The sequence below is a fragment of the Podarcis melisellensis genome (genome assembly GCF_964234715.1).
Source record: "Podarcis melisellensis genome assembly, chromosome: 1".
In the NCBI taxonomy this organism is placed as follows: domain Eukaryota; kingdom Metazoa; phylum Chordata; class Lepidosauria; order Squamata; family Lacertidae; genus Podarcis; species Podarcis melisellensis.
Genome location: NC_138528.1, coordinates 99,527,313 through 99,546,586, shown reverse-complemented (window position 1 = coordinate 99,546,586; position 19,274 = coordinate 99,527,313). Strand labels below are relative to the sequence as shown.

General features: G+C 42.5%; 1 long non-coding RNA gene across 1 annotated transcript in view; it reads right to left on the bottom strand.

Moving 5' to 3' along the window:
- Positions 1 to 19,274, bottom strand: part of LOC309380251 — a 123,275-nt gene that overhangs the window by 74,489 nt on the left and 29,512 nt on the right. The window lies entirely within an intron of this gene.

Here is a 19,274-nt window from a genome sequence, read left to right as displayed (position 1 = left end):
AGCCACACCCAGTCAGGTACAGATGGATTTTTATATATAGATCATCTGTCACCCAGCTACCCCTCATAAACTATTTTTTATTACATGAACATTAACCAAAATTAACTACAACAGTGTCATTGTGGCTTATGTGTGATATGTCATCCAAGAAGGACCATAAGCATTGCCTTAGGCAAGATGTGCCTAATAACATACATGCTGTGTGCAAATGATGGATCTAGGGTTGATAGGTCGCAACTGGCAAGCCTGGACCTTTAAATGCCCAGCAATATGGCTGCAGAAGCATGAAGAGGAATGTCTATGTGGATGTGGACTTGGATGAAGCCAACCAGTCTTCTCACTATCCATTTCTGATGTGCTCTAACCCTGGTCAACCTATTTTCTTGCTCCTGATCTTGGTAAATAATTGAGAAGCCTCCTTGGGGTAGCCTTTCTTCTTCCCCACACGCCACCACTGCTTACCCAGACAGCAAAATATCAGTGAATGTGTTTGGGTGCCGCAATTGCAAACAGATTCAAGTGTTTACACAATCTTGACTTTCACAAGACTGCAAGCTGGGTGGGGGGGTTGCACAAATGAAGGGGATGTGGCTATGGTCCGTTACATTCTTGCATCAGAGGTCAGTGCAGGATAGGTGATTGCATTCTAAAGGAAAACAGCAAGTGAAGTACCTTCAGAAACATGTAACTGGCAGCAGCATAACCTGCAAGTGTCCTTGAGGAACCTGGACATCCCATTTTTTCCCAGGAGAACATAGCAGCCATTTTGGACACCATGATATCACATGATTTTGCACTGAAATCTTGCCCCTATCCCCCCAAAAAAGTGCTTTTGCCAGGGCACAATCTCAGGGGGCACCCATAAACACATGCATTTGGGGGGACAGTGAGAGGACAACCTTGAAAAAGCACATCTTTTGGGCTCTATGATCTTGCGTAGGTCACATTACTCACATAGGAGCATAGACTCAAAGATGCACATCCCAGTTTTGGGACTCAACATGTTGAAGGGTGTGCAGGAGGGCTAGGAAGAAATCCTTGGTGTATGGGAACCACAAGGAGAAGGAGTATTACAAGTGTACAAGAAAGTCCTTCTTTTCATCTGATGAAAATATATGGGAGGATATGGGTTGGCCTTTCCTCCCGACCCTTTGATGAGGGTGCTCATCATGCTTCTCTACTTTCTCATCCATATAATATATTTTGAGCACATGGCTTCCACCCAGGAATCCTGGGAACTGCTGTTTGTTAAGGGTGCTTGACATTGTAGCTCTGTGAGAGATAACCCACAGTCCCCAAGATCCTTTGTGGTAAGGCTACATGTTTGCGGGAAAGCTACATGTGTGGATGTGGCCAACAGCAGAAGTGGAGAACCTGTGGCCCTCCAGGTGTTGTTGGATTCAAACTTCCATCAGCCCCAGCCAGCATAGCTAATGCTCATTGTCTGGGAGCTGTAGTTCAACAGCATCCAGAGGGCCACAGGTTCCCCATGATGTAGAAGCAGGCTATCAGGCCTTGTACCAGGGTGCAGTCTATCCGCTATAGATATAGCATTAAATACAGTCGTACCTTGGATCCCGAATGCCTTGCGACTCAAACGTTTTGGCTCCCAAATGCCACAAACCCAGAAGTGAGTGTTCCAGTTTGCAAACGTTCTTTGGACCCAAACATCCAATGCGGCTTACGCGGCTTCCGATTGCGTGCAGAAAGCTCCTGCAGCCAATCAGAAGCCGCACCTTAGTTGTCAAACATTTTCGGAAGTCAAACAGACTTCCAGAAACAATTCCATTCGACAACCAAGATATGACTGTAACCATATTCTGGTTGCTCAACAATAGGCCTCAAGCATACTTAGAATCAAGTGACCAGCCCTGTATAACAGTTTGGAGTGCAATACCCACACAAATATTTCCTCAACACCTATTTTTGACTCCAGTATCCCAATGGTGGTAGAAGAACAGAAGATGAAGGGTTTGGATTTGATATCCCACTTTATCACTACCCGAAGGAGTCTCAAAGCAGCTAACGTTCTCCTTTCTCGTCCTCCTTTCCCTTCCTCCCCCACAACAAACACTCTGTGAGGTGAGTGGGGCTGTGAGATTTCAAGAAGTGTGACTAGCCCAAGGTCACCCAGCAGCTGCATGTGGAGGAGCGGAGACGCGAACCCGGTTCCCCAAATTATGAGACTACCTCTCTTAACCACTACACCACACTGGCTCTCTGGTAAAGGAAAGAGTGCAGGTAAAACAGCCAAACAGTCTACAAGGTTTCATATACACTACTGCATACAATAGCTTGTGGTTTCTGATCCCTGAAAAGGGCAAACAAGTATGTAATGCCAAAGCATGGCATTGAGATAAGAATATCAGCATGTAACTCTCCTTGAATGTGGAAAATTCAGCCACCTGGATTCATTATTTTTAGCCTATTGTGATTTTCTTTGAACAACCTACAGGAGACAAGTAGTAAAAAAAGGTCCTCCCTATTTATATTTGAACTTGCCCACAATAGGCATCCATTCTGACTGGTCCTCAGGGATTGTGCATTATAATGCCCTGGCCTGGCCTACAGGAACCTGCAGACTCCAGGGAGTCTTAGGACCGGCTGTGAGGCTCTCTGAACAGCAACAGGCAGAATTTCAGGGGAGTGTGAATGAGTTTGTTCCAAAGCAGCAGGTCAAGTACACAAGCCCAAATGGGCAGCTGCACAGACACTGCCAAACCACATCTCCCTGCAACGTACTGTATTATGTGGCCCACAGTAATTCATTGGTTCAGTGATCTTCCATCAGTCTTTCACCCCACAGGTCCACTGAATCTTTTGGAAGGGAACTCAAATGTTATGGGGAAGTAATGAAATCCCCAAGCCTCACCCTCTGATTCCCCCCAATTTTAGCTACATCCTATTGCCCTGTAGTTCAAGAATGCATTCCAGGAAAGTAAAAGCACTTTAGTAGGACATGAGGGAATGTGGCCTGAGGAGAAAGGGGTGTAGGCTACATTTGACTCCCAAGCCAGAGATGCCCCAGCCTCATGGGTGTAGCCAGAGGGGGTAGGGAGAGGCAGCTACCCACCCCTAAATCAATAAAAATCAATAAAAATACATAGGTAACTGAGGTTCTGCCAACCCTAACAAAAGGCCTGCTCCCCCTAACAAAAATCCTGGCTACAACCATGCCCTGCCTTCACTTAGATTCCCCAGCTGAGCCCTTAGGAACTTACCATATCTGACTCATGTGAATGCATGTACAGTGGTACCTCGGGTTATATACGCTTCAGGTTACAGACTCCGCTAACGCAGAAATAGTACCTCAGGTTAAGAACTTCGCTTCAGGATGAGAACAGAAATCATGCTCCGGCGGTGCGGCAGCAGCAGGAAGCCCCATTAGCTAAAGTTGTGCTTCAGGTTAAGAATAGTTTCAGGTTAAGAACGGACCTCTGGAACGAATTAAGTACTTAACCCAAGGTCCCACTGTACTCTACTACTGAACTCCTCTTGTGTGTCTCATCCTGCTGTTTTGTTTTGTTTTTTGAAAAGGAAGGATTATTCCATCTTAGTATCAGCATACTAGGGGATAAACAAAGACAAAGTTTTGCACAAATTTTGCCTATACTAGATTTACAAAGGTAGAAATAATTGCTATGATTTAAATAGACATACAAGGTATCTTACCATACTTGGGAAGACTGACCTGCTCAGTCAACTTTACAGGGTCCCTACTCTTTATGATTCTTTATGACCTTTAAACTGGATGTGAAACGGACCACCCTTTATATAGAGTCCTTCAAATATAGAATTACCCTTTGACAGAACTTTTGGATAGAGGACTATCCTCTGTAAGGTGTGGCACATGCATTTTACATCATTGGGGTAAGGAGAAGGAGAATCAAATACCGTACATATGTTCCCTCTTTAGGCACAGAATGTGAAAGAAGTCCAGAAGGATTGCAGCTCCCCAAAGGACATGTGCCTTAGCATTAAAGTTTAGGATGTATGGCTATGGGCTTCACTCACTAGTATAACTCTAGAAATGTCTTCTTTCCCTTGATGTTCAGAGCAGTCCTCTGCTTAGCTGACATCAACTCAACTCTTTGCTTCCATGGTTAAGTTCTCTGCCCAAGCCTATACGCGGATAGGAGCAGCAGACCACCCAACTGAATAGACACAGATGAGCAGAAGATGATTCAGCTGAAAAGCATATCCTGCCAACGCCCAGGCACATTTCTCTACAGAGCAGAATATGATGTCCAAATTCTCCAATCGCAGGGCTGTGGAGGGGAAAATGCTACCACTGGGGAGAAGTGGGTATCTGTACACAGATATAGAAAAGCAGAGATGGGAAGTACACAGATATAGAAAAACAGTGCTGGACTATGGTTTCCATTATCCCTGGCCATTGGCAATACACACTGGGGTTGATGAGAACTGGAGAACCTCTGGAGGGCCACAGATGCCCTATCCCTGTGTTAAAGTTATGACAGCTTTGAAACAGTTTTCTACAGACAACTCTAGGTTCCTGTTGGTTTTTGGTACCAGGACAGGATAAAACCAAATATGGTTTTTCAAAGCAATGTGGTTACTTTGATATTAGATCAGAATACGAATCCTAAATCCAAGGAACAAGTTCAACTAAGGTTAATTTACCCATAAACAGCACCCTTGCCCACTCTGTCAGCTATGCAGACATACACCAGGGTTAATTTATGCAAACAGTACAAACAATTTGGATTAGGTAATGATGTAATGAATAGTAGTTAAAAGATTCAATAGACAATATTCTTCTACCAAACCTAAGGAATGGAGCAACTCTTACCTTTTGCCTTGAGGGTGGGTAAAAACTTATCTTTGAACCATTATTATTATTGCTCATTAAATTTATATACTGTTCTTCATCTGAAGATCACAGTTCTGTTAAACTACCAAATTGTACCAATAGATATCTTAATCATAACACTGTGAGCTCATCCAGACTTCCTTTTGTGCTGTGTTTCTGTGTACAGATCCATGCTTTAAAGCGCCATGTCCAAGCACTTAATGTTATTTTTACCCTGGTGCTTTCCCTGCAAACCCACTCTTTACTACTTAATCAGAGCAAACAGCAATCCACAGAAAACTCGAATTGCCATTTGTTCCAATTCAGCATTAAAGAGCAGGTTTTCCTAGGGAAAGCAATGGAGCAAAAAAAATTAAAAAGCATGTGGACACAGAGCTTTAAAGCATGGCCAAAAGGTAAGTATGAATAAGCCCTGCATTTGTCCTGCCTCATTCCATTTCCTTCTTACTTACTCCTTTATTACACCTAAATGTGTGAAGATACATCTGAATATCGCAACGTTTGTGGCAGGCATCCCCTTTTGTTCCATAAATAATTCACAACTCTTCCAGATATAAATACAATCAGTGCAGGGTTGGTTTATTCAGGACCCAAACCTCATAACATTCTCTGAGTTTACATAAGATTTTGGAAGTCTCAGACAAACACAGGAAGAGCTACACAAACATTATAGTGAAAGGCACAAGGGAAGACATGGGGTGGTATTAACTATGTCACAGACTGCAAAGGCTGAAAAGAAATGCTGTTATGTTTCCAAGCCTGCTTATTACAGGGCATGTACACTGCAACTATCTATGGAAACTGTAGTGGCTTCTCCCTTAGTGCTGTGATGGTGGTAACCCCAATCCTGCAACAGTCAGCTTATCACTGTAGTACAAAGGAAAACTGGGAAGAGCCTTGCTGCATTAGGAAAAAGCATATAAAAAGTTAAAAGGTATATATGTGTGTGTGGTATGGTGGTATGGTTGGAATAGCAATGAATATTATGAGTGACAAAAGGTAGCTTTGTGGAAGCTAATTTGCTAAGTGTGCACACAGGAAAAATGGGGTCTGAATGTCGTTTATGATATAAGATCCCTGAGTAGAGCACCCAGGGGGGGAAATCATCTGACATGGCGTAAGGCAGCTTCTTCTCAATCTCAATCTCAATCTCTCTCTCTCTCTCTCACGCATGCACAAACATACACATATATTCTGTATAACTATATAACTATATTGTGTATCTGTATAGGTCTACAGCTTGCACTGGCATAAAAAAGGAGGGAGGACTGTGATTCATCTTCCGTGATTCACAGACACTGTCCAATTGGTACCAATTTGAAGAGTTAGAAAAATGCTGGTTGCACCTCAAAAGGTGCCTCTTGGGTCAATATAGATAGAAGCTTGGGAAAACAGGCTTGGAACTGAAAGCCATGCAACAGGAAAAATAAGTATAAAGTATATGCAGCAAGAGAACAAACATCTGCAGAAGTCCACACTGGCAAAATCACTCTACATTCTTTCTGCCAAGGTATGGAAGGGAGCAGAAGGGGAAACTGAGGCATACACACACACAACCAGACAAAATAACGTTTCATCTTGAGAGTCTATACAAAAGTAAACCAAACTTTTTCCACATATGCAATTAGGTTGCTTATAATGACATTTTAAAGAAATGAATCACGTATGTGGTGAGCATCATTAGTGTTTTTCAAGCATGCAAAGCTTGCAAAAATCTTTGCCTTGTCTCCTTGTCTTGTGACCTCTCCTCACCCTTTTTTCTTTTCTTTTTTTGCTGCCAAGTAATCACCGCTCCCCAAAGGCAAACATGCTCCTATTACTATACATATATTATAATATTATTATAATTGTATTATTTTGAGTCAGGTAGCTGATCATTCTCAAGTGTGTAAGCATCCCAATCTAAGCATTGATGCTTTAGTACTCTGGACATTTTACAGGCTGTTTTAATGCAAGTCATCCTAAGAAATGTTGCTGCCCCAAGTGGCTACACTGTACATTCCAATAACTCAGCCATACCCCGAAGCTGCGGCAGGGTGTTAGTTGCACAACACTTACGCTACATTCACATAACAATTTATTCCATTTTCACGATACTTAATTTCCACATTATATTTGAGCTTTCACATGACGTCAAAGCCAGTTCCAGAACTAGGGTGGAAGATAGCACATGTTTAGCACTCATATACATATCGTTTGCAAACAGATTTTTTCTGGAAGCAAATAACATGAAGAGGATCGCTAAACTTGCACTATATTCCACTATAGTTCTAGAAGCGGCTTTTATGTTATGTGAAAGCTCAACTATAATGTGTAATCTAACAGTTTGGGGAAATGGAATAAACTGCCATATGAATGCAGCTCTAGAGTTCAACAGCCTGGACTTGAAAACCCAAATATTATATAAGTGCCAGTGTTGATGCCCCTCCAGTTCACATAGCTGAAAGGAATCTCAACAATCTGCCCAGCCCATTGGGTTGTCTTCTAGTTGCTACCATATATATTTTTTTCTGAAAGGCATCCTGTGTTCTTAACAGCTGCATGACTTCAGGAACATCAACTGGTAGATTTACCTACTTACCATAAGTTCCTCTATCAGCTGGGGAAAGCTTCACCCGCTTGCTCCTCAGCTGTTAAATGCGCAAGAGTCCCAAGGAAAAGAAAACTGGCAGTCTTAAATGGCTTTGCACAAATAGCACATGAGTATCAGTGGACAAATTGTCCGTTCTTGCCTTACTTCCCACATTCCTAGCTGTGTGCTGAACCACAGATCTGAGAACACAGCATAGAACATCAACACAGAAAGCTGACATTTGGATTAGAACAGTGGTGGCACCAGAAAAAAAGAGATGGCGGGAGGTGCACAGAGGATAATAAAGTACAGTGGTACCTCGGGTTAAGTACTTAATTTGTTCCGGAGGTCCATTCTTAACCTGAAACTGTTCTTAACCTGAAGCACCACTTCAGCTAATGGGGCCTCCTACTGCCACCATGCACGATTTTTGTTCTCATCCTGAAGCGAAGTACTTAACCTGAGGTACTATTTCTGGGTTAGTGGAGTCTGTAACCTGAAGCCTATGTAACCCGAGGTACCACTGTATACTACTGGGGCAGAACCTGCGCTTTGTCTGATATTATGAGATTTCTGAAAGAGAAATAGCAGTAGATGGCTCAGCTCACACACACACACACCAGTGCATTGTAGGAACACAAATAGCGGTTGCAAGGTGTCATAGGCAAGCCCATCCTTATCACACACCCGAAAGCATGGAGCTTTTTCCAGCTGTGTGTGTTACCGGGGGGGGGGGGGTCAAGAGACCTGGAGGTAGCCTTAGGCACTGCACCTAAATGAATGACTTGCTCCCTTAAGTTGAAACCCTGAGCATTAATGAAGGGAAAGCTTGCAGCCTTCTCCTATAATGAATTACTACTTTCCATTGTAAGGTTCTTGAATTGAGCCCCAAGGAGATGCAGTGAACTTTGCACAAAACAAGGGTGCTTGAATGATGAGGGCAGAGGCAGGAGGGGTGTGGAGGTCCCTTGCTCCTTTTTTTGTCCAATATAAAGAAAAAGAAAGTGACCGTCCTGTCGCTTTTTTTTTTGAAAGATCTGAAGACCTGGAAAGGAAAATCCAGGTTGTTCTAAGTGCCCATTCTAATGAGCTCAGCTGCAGTATTATACCACCACTGGGGTTACTGTTGTCTTTATGCTAATTCCATAAGACACTCGCAAGTTAAAAGCAGACTAAAGCTTCCATTGCAGCTTCCACAGGGGGAAAAACTGAAAAGCATCCAGTAGCAACTGGAAACAGGCTCCTACAAACAAAATAGCCTAAACTAGCATATGACATTTAACTACTTCAGCTCTTTAATAACAAGTCAGTCACCAAAATGTCCCCTGTCACTCCCCACCCTTTGTCTGAGAAAGGACACCCACCTTTCAGCCTCTTTAGATGAAACCAATGAGATGAAAAGGTAGCAGTTAAAGAGTCCCACAATCACTTTTCCCCATCTCTCTGTCTTAAACCACAGAAATGAATTTTGAAAAAGGCCCACTCCTTTTTCCTCTAAGTAAAAAAAGGAAGATGCCCTGCCCATGCTTTGGCAAATAGCAAAGCACTTTTTAAAAGCCAAGAAAGAGCAGCATTTTTACATACTTCCTTTCAATCTACGGTTCATCACTGCCTAGTGGTATTGATGGTATTGTTTTATGATTCGTCTATGTTGTTTAACAGTGGGGATCCTATGAAGTTATTGTTGTCCTCTGACATCGCAACAAGGTTTACAATAGGTGAGACAGCTTTTCTGGTAAAAGATGAAGGATGCAATCCTGATAAGCAGAGATGTGAAACTACCCAAACATATGAAAGTATATTAGGCAGAGGGCCTTCTTGGTAGTGGCGCCTGCCCTGTGAAATGCCCTTCCAGCAGATGTCAAGGCAATAAGCAACTATCTTACTTTTAAAAGACATCTGAAGGAAGCCCTGTTTAGGGAAGTTTTTAATGTTTGATGCTGTATTATGTTTTTAATATTTGGTTGGGAACCACCCAGAGTGGCTGGGGAAACCCAGCCACATGGGCGGAGTATTATTCTTATTCTTATTCTTATTCTTAATTGCAGTATACTGTCAACTGTCAGACCAGGATAGGGTGAGAATATCTTCAGCCAATGAGCATGCCCAAACTCCTATTCAATAAGCTGTCATAGGTGCATGCACTGTCTTCTGAGCATGTGCAATGGCTGCCTCAAATGTACACACCTCAGCTTAACTGTGAAGTGAATGTGGCAAAAGTTTTCCATTCGGATCAAAGCTGGTTTGAGGGAAAGCACGTCAAACATCAGTATTTCTCAAGAAACTAAAGGATAGATAGGGATGGTGGCTAACGCCACATATCCACGACTTCGAAAACCAGTGGTGGCAGTGTGCTGGATACAGAGTAAACAATAATGTGTGCACAGCCTGAGACACATAGCTCACTCAGCAATCTCTAGTACATCTCACAGAGTTGTTGTGAATGGGGTAATGAACGGCCTTGTTGTCCCACTGGAGAAAGGGCAGGTTAAAACTGTCGTTAAATGAAAGATCACACCATGCATTTCTTTGTCCCACAGAAGATTGCAATGTGATGCAGAGATGAGGGGAAGAGATGGCATGATGTCACCCTATGGATTTCAAGTTATGAGATGAGGAGGGGAATCTAGTCATAGGGCCACTGTCTTCAGCAATAGCCCTGTGATTCCGGTTAACATGGAATCCAGCGGAGGGCAAACTTCAGCTTTGCAGGACTTAACTCTGTTCTTTACTGGAACCCCAAGATCTACAAAGTGGAAAGGGATTTACATAAGTTTTAAAGAATTCTGTACCCAGAAATTTGTTTGAGTACCAATATTGACTGGAACTCCTACACAAAAATCCGCTCCTGGTTACTCCCAAGGGGGGGCCATTGTTGCTGAACTGCACACAGAAGACTTGCTAACCTGCATCAGATCAGCAGATCTCAGCCTGCGTTCATCCCACCCCTCATGCAGTCTCACCGAGGAACACACTGACTGCACAGTGTAAACTGTACATGGGTCTCCCCCCCAAAAAAAATCCCATATTCTCATATACAGTTACAAAAGAATTAGGCTCATTCCTCTGCTTTTTAACCTCCAGCCTCTTCAAGTCATTTACCCATAAATATCTGAAGGAGGAATGCAGTGTTTTAATCCTAATGCCAAAACCAGAGATAGAAACTTTTACATTGTATTCGTTAACACAGGATGCCGGCTTGACATCATTTCATAGAAGACAATGTTCATGCTCTCCCTGTTGTTATTTAGCATTTGGAAACTGTGCCAAGAAAATTGGTTGAATATGAAACAACTTCAAAGACACAACTCTGTGCCAGCCAGAATACATCAAAGTTTAACAAAGGTGGGGGGAGCTAGCAACCTAATTCACCTGATCTTGCTGGAAAGACAAGGGGAACTGTTTTTATCTATTTACCTTCCCAACATTTCCTTCCTCTTCACTATTTAAACTGTTTTCGTATCTTCCACCCCACCTTCCCAAAGCAGAATTGTGGCAACTTTTGACTTTAAGGCATGTGAAAGGAAAAAGCAAAGGAAACCATTTAAAAAATAAAAATAAAAGGAGGCCTGTGTTGTGTTCAGAAGTGATCAGCCAGTCATATCCTTCTGCCCTTCCCTGAAAAAAATAAAAATCCTACCTTATCATTTCCTTACCAAGATTAACTCCTGCTTCCTGGGGAGTATTTCTGAGGTAAAAGGGGGGGAGCAAAGGTGATAGAAAAAGGATGGGGAACAAGATTAACTCCTGCTTCCCAGGGTGTAATTCTGAGGTAAAAATGGAAAAGTAGCAAAGAAGTTGGGGGGTGGAGATTAGCTCCTGCTTGCACAGAGAGTATTTCTGAGGTAAAAATGGGAAAGTGGTTTTAAAAAAAATGAGGGAGGACAATATTTAATTCCTGCTTTCTGGAGAGTATTTATGAGGTAAAAAGCAAAGGTGGTTAAAAAAAAAAGAGTAAAGGGGACAAGAGGGGAGCTGAACAACCCAAACTGTCAAATTCCATTTTAGAAGAAAGGGGAAAACTGAAAAGTGAACGCGTTAAACATGAGCTGTTTCCTGCACTCAGGAGGAAAGAAAGCATGCTAGTAGCTGTGTGCACAAGGAGATCTGCAGTGGTGTTATCTCTGACCTGCAGCTTAGCCCTTGTTTCTCAGCTGCCAAAAAGCTCCTATTCAATGTTATGCTGAGTTCATCAATGCTCCACGTGTCAGGATCCTAACAGGAAAAAGCAGGACAGGCACTCTGCTCTATTCAACTGCCTGGGGACCCCATGACAACTCAAATCCCCTTATAGACTGTCCATATCAACGTGCGGCAGGTCAGAGCGCATAACCCCTCCAGAACCACAAGCCCAGGCCCACACCCTTCCCCGCTTGTCAGCACTGTCACTTTTAAACTGAACATCGAGCCTTATCGCCAAACCTGAAGTAAGTATGACAATTAAGATGGATTGTAAAGCCTGCCGCCCGCTGCACAATTAACAATCACTTGGCAGCACGTCCCACCCAACTGTTGGGTGGTATGGCAAGAACTTTATCCCTGCTTAGGACTACATTAGCATATTTAGTAGGCTGCAAGGCATAATTCCTGAGATATGGACATATATTTTTTTTGTCTTTGCAGAAAATCTGCAATTAAGCTGCAATGTGCAGGCTGCATAAAGCAGGCAGTAAACTTTATAAACCCAATAAGAGAAGGGGGATGTTTTTTGACTCTCTCGTTTCCTTTCGGGTCTCCTGGAGGCTGTGAGCTTGTGTCTACACTGACTTGAGAGTAAACCCCCTGGGTGTTACCTCTGAGTAAACGGGCATAAGGTCAGACCACATGGCTAGTAGGAGGTAAATTCCAGTGACTTCAGTGGGGCTTTTTTGGAGTAAACATGCTAATAATAATAACAACACTGCATGGGTAAATGTCTTAAATACTTCGGCACGCAATAATTATAGGAAAACAGCAATATCTGAAGGGACCATAACATTTATTGTGCTGTCTAAAAAGTACAATGATGACTGGCTTTTTGAAAGAACGTGCACACGTATTATTAATGTTTGTCATCTGCTCCTTTTTATTGTTGTCATTGTAGTAAGTGCTCCTCAGATCATAGTCACGCGAACAGTGAAAATGCATCACACGTATACCTCAAAAAACTGCACAGCAGTGGGGGGTTTTTCAGGACTCCAAACTTCCTTTACGTTTCTACTAAATCAGCTGCTTGTTAACATAATCTGCACACCAAACAGTGTTTTTATTTGGGGTGGGGTGGGGAAAATACTTGAGATGGAACTGGCTTTCAGGGCCACCACACACACATAAACACACACACAAGTCCTTAGCTTTTTAAAGTGTTGTTTATGGTATCTGTAAAATCTGCTTGGGTGGGGGTGGAAGAAGCAGAGATCTTTTTGCAATCACCAAGACATTGTCCTCTTCAACATCTGTGTTGCTGGTGGAGAGGATATCCTGCCAAATGTAATAAGACAACTGTGTGACCCACCTTGTAAAGAGAGGCACTACTAACTGATTAGTGCCCAGCAGGCGAAGCTGCTGATTCTTTTAGCTCTCAGCCCATCGTTTGGGCGGGAGAGAGAGAGAGAAAATCCCTTATGTTAAAAAGAGAGAGAAGGAAACAATAGCCTTTAATGGAAGCGCTTCGTTTTGGTGAGGAAAGGCATATGAGAGTAGCAAATGCAATTTTTGCATACAAAGTCCTTCTTTATAAAACCCAGCCAAGCAATGGATTAAACCACCTGGTGGTTTTGGCAGGGGGGAGAAAGAAACAAGAGGAAAAAGCTTCAGACTCGTGACAAGACAAAACAGGTGTACAGGTATAAAACTTTTGCTTTCCAATAATATACAGTCTTGCTTTTCTCTCCTTCTCTCTGCACACCCTGGAATGCTTTGACAGGTGCAGAAGTTCAAGTTACAGGGTGGAAGTAGCAAATAAATACACAGCATTAGTGTCTGACGTGCTTACTGAGCAACCGGGGATGTTAATAACTGGCAAGGTACACTAATCTCTGATTGCAACATTTGGTTTACCTTAATCTGGAGGGACAGCTGTATTAAAGAGGGAATTATACTAATCAGTTCAAGGCCCTTGCATATAAAACTTCCCATTAGGCTTAAAGTACAACAGCTTACGCTCATTCTCTAGGAGCCTTACATCTGGTTCTGAATAAGTCTGCCTCTCATTTGCAAGGTAGAAACTGAAAACAAGAGAGATTGGGAAAGGGGGGAGAGAGAGAAGGAGGCTGACAGTTGCTGGAGGACGGCTGATAGAAGAACAAGCCTATAATTCTTTTTTTAAAAAATATTTTGTTTTTTAAGGGGGGAAAAGGCACACAAGAACTAGCTGTAAGGCATCTTAATAATAATAAAAAAGGCATGTGTTATCAACCCTGGGCCATTTTTTTCCTGTTACCGGAGGTGACCAACATAAAATAAAATTGATGATGTCAGTCAAAAACAGCTAAGCACAATGCTTGGCTTTGTTATCTTAAGTCAGAAGGTATGATAGGCTGTGCCATATGGCTTTAATCCTCCTATATCTTCTATCACCTAACAGGCAACCTTCATGTAGCATGACCTTATTTGGCAGGTCTCAGGTTAGGGCTGCCCAAAGGGGATTTTCCCTCCCTCTGTTTCTGCTATATCCAAAAAGGTTTATGTTGATTTTTTTTGATTTTTTTTTTTTTAGCCCTGCAAACTATAAATCCGACTGATTACTCTGCACTCTTTTGCTTGACTGAGCCTTTACAATCAGACATCCCCGTTAACAATAAGCTCCTAATGAATCAAACATCTATGGCATTAGTTTCACCTAGCTGCCTCTTTCCCATGCGCTGCAGCTCTTTGTCAGACCTGGCTTGATGAGAAAAGCTAGTGACACTTGGCGCACCTATTGATAAACAAGGCAGTAATGAGGGGGCATAACAAAAATTACCTCCAACAACCTGATTAAAAATGACAGGCAAAGACTACTGCAGAGCTTCACAGTTAAGGTAACTTTTTTTTTTTTTTTTACTTGGGGAGGCGGACTGGGAGGTAAACATATAATTAAGTACAACTAAAGTGACAGTGTTGCTCCCATCAAACTTTCGCTGGAAATTAAACCATCATTTATGAAGAAAGTGCTCCTTGTTACATCCAATCTATGGGCTTCTTCTGGTATGTGTCTGTGTGCCTTCATAACAGACTGTCTTTTCTCATTCTCCACCACCCAAGCCCTGCAATATACCACAAAGAGTCAGGGGAGAGGACAGGTTGCAAACGGAATTCTTTCTCTGAGTTTCAGATGTTAGGTACTCGAATATTATTACAATTATTAAAAACGTTTTTTAAAACACATACATGTGTGGATGCAAAGAAGAGAAATGGAATCGATATAGAAAATGCCCATCAGAGAACACACGAGACTTGTTTTTAGTAGACTGCAAATGTGTTCCTAAGACAAACCCTTGTGGGTGGGGCAGATGGGTTAGAATGGCAGCCTGTAGATCTCCAGAAAACTTTCAAACAGGAATGCTCAGTTCCAAATGAGGAATGTGTGGTTTTTGCATTTGTAAATCACATTGTTTGGGAGGATTTTAATCACTGCACAGATATACTTGAAAATCAAATGTGGACATGGAGGGTGTGTTTTGGCTATATATGTGTGTATATATATATATATCAAACAACACGGGTGGCGCTGTGGTCTAAACCACAGAGCCTAGGCCTTCCAGATCAGAAGGCTGTCGGTTCGAATCCCCACGACGGGGTGAGCTCCCATTGTTTGGTCCCAGCCCCTGCCCACCTAGCATTTCAAAAGCACGTCAAATGCAAGTAGATAAATAGGTACCACTCCGGCGGGAAGGTAAATGGTGTTTCCGTGGGCTGCTCTGGTTCACCAGAAGCTGCTCAGTCATGCTGGCCACATGACCCAGAAGCTGTCTGCGGACAAACACCAGCTCCCTCGGCCTATAGAGCGAGATAAGCAAGCAAGCCCAGAGTCGTCCGCCACTAGACCTAATGGTCAGGGGTACCTTTACCTTTACCTATATCAAACAAGGGCTGATGTCGTCCTTCTACTTTGCAGATGGATCCTGTGTACAAAGTCATCCTCTCAGTTGAGACCAAGTCCACATTTCCTCTTCTTTTATCCTACAGCTTCCAAAGAAAATGGTGGCAGAAGGAGAGAAGCAAAGATCACGCTTTCCCATCCAAATGGTTGTAGCCAACTAAGTTCTACCCATTGAAATTCATGGGCCTAAATCATGTCCATTATCTTTCCTGGGTCTGCTCTGAGTAAGGCTAACACTGGATGTATTTCAAAGTTCTCAGATAGGATTTCTTCAGTTTACACCAATTGGGGATCGTCTGCTATATGTTCTGTGAAGTAGTTACCTGCTGAGTTATGTGTGGCAAAGGAAGGCGAGGATGAATAATACGTAAGAATAATCACAGCACAGGTGCAAGTATAGTAATAATATAAGCAATAATGTGTGATATCCAACATGCTCAGAATCGATGCACTGAAATCAGTAAATTTGTGGGGAGAAAGTCCATTGCTTTCAGTGAGTATACTCTAGGTTTTAGCTGGATTTCACCCTGTAATATATAAACCTATATACCTGTTTGGGTTTTTTGCCCAAACAAAGGTTGCTGTGTCCAGACGTGTCTCGGTTTTGGGAAGTTTTTAGAGCAGCATTGACTACTAAAACCAAAAAATGATGTCTCTGGCCCTACTTTCACATGTGCACAGGGAAAAAGAGAGGTTGTGTGGCAAAAAATAGATAGCAACATACAAGGGTGGTGCATTTTGATTCCTCAGCATTGTTAATGAGCAACCTCTATACACATTTACTTGGGAGCATACCCGCTTGAAATTCATTACTTCTGAGTAAATACACATAAGACACTTAATAACAGTGCTCTGCAAATTAATAAAGTGGAATATTAATGATCATAAGAGGCATTTATAGACTGAACTCTTTTTAAAGTGCTTTTTAGCATTCCTTTTTAACTTAGCCGCACTAGGCTCTGTTCTCAGTTTTCTGCACTCAAACGCTCACCTTGCTTGGGAAGCAGGGAAGAAACAATTACCTATTAATGGGAAGAGGAGCAAATTAATGTACATTAAAGTGTGAGGAGCTCACATAAATGCAATTTAGCCACAGTAGGTTTAAAACTTTAAGTAATGGGAACTCTTCAGAATTCCGATGCTATGTTTACACACTTGAATTCTCCTAGTGATTATTAATAGTTCAGCATCTCTCCCTTTTTACCTGCATGAATACAGAATGTCAAAGCTAATTTACTCTTCATCTTAAACATTAGCCAAGAATTGCAAACAGAGGTGCCTTAAAGCCCCAGGTTCATGCTGCATTCCAGCAGTGTAACTGTACCAAATGGTGTTTCTTCTCAGTGTAAAATTGTCAAATTTGGTCATGAAATACACAATTTGATGATGACATACCAAAAGGAAGTTTGTGTCTCTTTAATGATGGGGAGCCTGTGGCCCCCAGATATTGTTGGGCTCCCACTCCCACCATTCCCAGCCAGCATATGCAATGCTCAGGGGATGATGGGGGTTGTAGTTAAGCAACATCTGGAGAGTCACAGGTTCTCCATCTCTGCTCAATGGTTTGGTCCTCTGATTGCTGGCAGAATATCAAGGAGAAGTCTACTGAGAGGTTTTCTTCTATTCTATTACCTTTTTATTATGGAGCACCATAAAAGCTGGCATTCAGTGATCTGACTAGCGTAGAACAATTCCCTGAGAGTTTTTGTAAACCTGATAGACATCTCAATTCTTGCACTCTCAGATACACCTGGGGTTCTGCAGTTCAGTTTGCTAATCCATAAACTGAAAGCCCCCTTCAGGTCCTCAGGAAGACACACATATCAGTGCAATTGTGGGGAGGGCAGGGTAGTGATATCTGTGCACTGCATGGAATTTGGGGAAGAAACAGGCAGGATATGGGTAAGAGGTTACATTCAAAAAAGGAGGGAGATCATGGTTGGCCTCCAGTGGTGAACCTCGGTGTCTCACATTTCAGTGGTGCCATGTGAAATGCCAAAATCCGCTCTTCGCCCCCTCCCCCATGTCTGCCACTCGTCTTCCTTTGGATGTCATATCTGTGGCACCTGCTTTGGCACCCCAGAAGCTCTAGGCCCAGTGTGACTGAACCAGCTGTACTCCCCGAGATCCACCTTTGTGGCCTCCTAGAAAGAAGGAAGAGGGCAGAACTTAATCTTGGAAGCAAGTCCAGCTACAGACAGATACAGACAATTTGAAGGTGGAGCTGCCTAGAAACGGTCTTCTGAAACTGAATACTTATTGTGGAACAAGGTTACATCCCTGAAGCTAAGGCAACAGAAACTGTACCCTCTTTTGTTATAGAAGTGTGGAGTAAACCATTTGGCTCAAACCTGCCCACACCCTAAAAAAGCACCTTTCATTTGCTCAAGCTTCAACAGTTTTATGGATATACAGTGGTACCTCGGGTTAAGTACTTAATTCATTCCGGAGGTCAGTTCTTAACCTGAAACCTGAAGCACCACTTTAGCTAATGGGGCCTCCTGCTGCTGCCGTGCCGCCGGAGTACAGTTTCTATTCTCATCCTGAAGCAAAGTTCTTAACCTGAGATAATATTTCTGGGTTAGCGGAGTCTGTAACCTGAAGCGTATGTAACCTGAGGTATTACTGTACTTGATTTCACCATTTTACCCACCAAGGATGGGTGGGTAAATGGGCAGTGTGGTGTTAAGAAACTTTTGCATGCGTAAGGTTGTCTGTGTCCCATTTGCATACGGATAGATCATTTTACATTTGGATACAGCAGAGAACTGCTGCTGTCCAGAGAGATGTTTAGTCAGTACCTACACTGAAGGGGAATATGCAATGCAACCAAAAAGAGAGAGTTAGAGCGTGCAAGGCTGGTATGAAAACTGTGAAGGGACAAAAGTCTGTGCAGAATGGCTGAAGTCCTGCTGAAGATGCTGCATGGATAAAGCTTGCATCGCTTAAAAGGAAAACTGATCTTCTTAGTCAACCAAATTCTGTGCCAGACCAAACATACCATGTTCACAGATACTAAATGAACATAGTGCTAGATCATGGGTGGCAAACCAACATGAGTATGACCAAACTGCGGGAGGCAGTGGAAGACAGGAGTGCCTGGCATGCTCTGGTCCATGGGGTCATGAAGAGTCGGACACGACTAAATGACTAAACAACAACAACAAACCACAAGTTGAAGATGAAGAGAGAATTTGTGGCATCCCTTATGCAGGACCCAGAAGTTCTAATAGCACCACACTGCAGTCTTCTCAATAGAGCAGAAGCAAAACATTGAGAGGAAATCTGCATGTACTATAGTGCACACTTTGTTATATTTGAGATTTGACTAGTGGCACTCTTGACAAAAGGTTGGACTTTACTAGACTAATCCTCTCTTTCATGCACACTAACATGTGTGGAGCATAAATTGAGCATAGCTCACTCAGTGCTAGAATAATGGTGACTCTACTTCATTGGAGGGCTTTGGCAGTCGCATTGTGGTGGGTTGCTTCCAAGCCAAAGGACGTAATCTTTCCATGCTGGGGACTGTTGAAACAAAAAACTGAGGCCAATTTTTGTACCTTTGAAGTGACTTAGCATATGGGCATTTGTGCAATTAACACATCTTTTAACAATATGGGCCATAACTTCTCCAATAGCATTGTATCTCATTTTAGAATAAGAATTCATTAATAAACAAAAAATAATCTTCTGCGATAGCTTTTTTTTTTAATATGGCAAAAAAAAATTAAATCCTGAATTAAGTTTCTCATATGCATAGTTCACAGATGACTAAGTGTAAAGTTTAATTGTTGTTTGTTTGT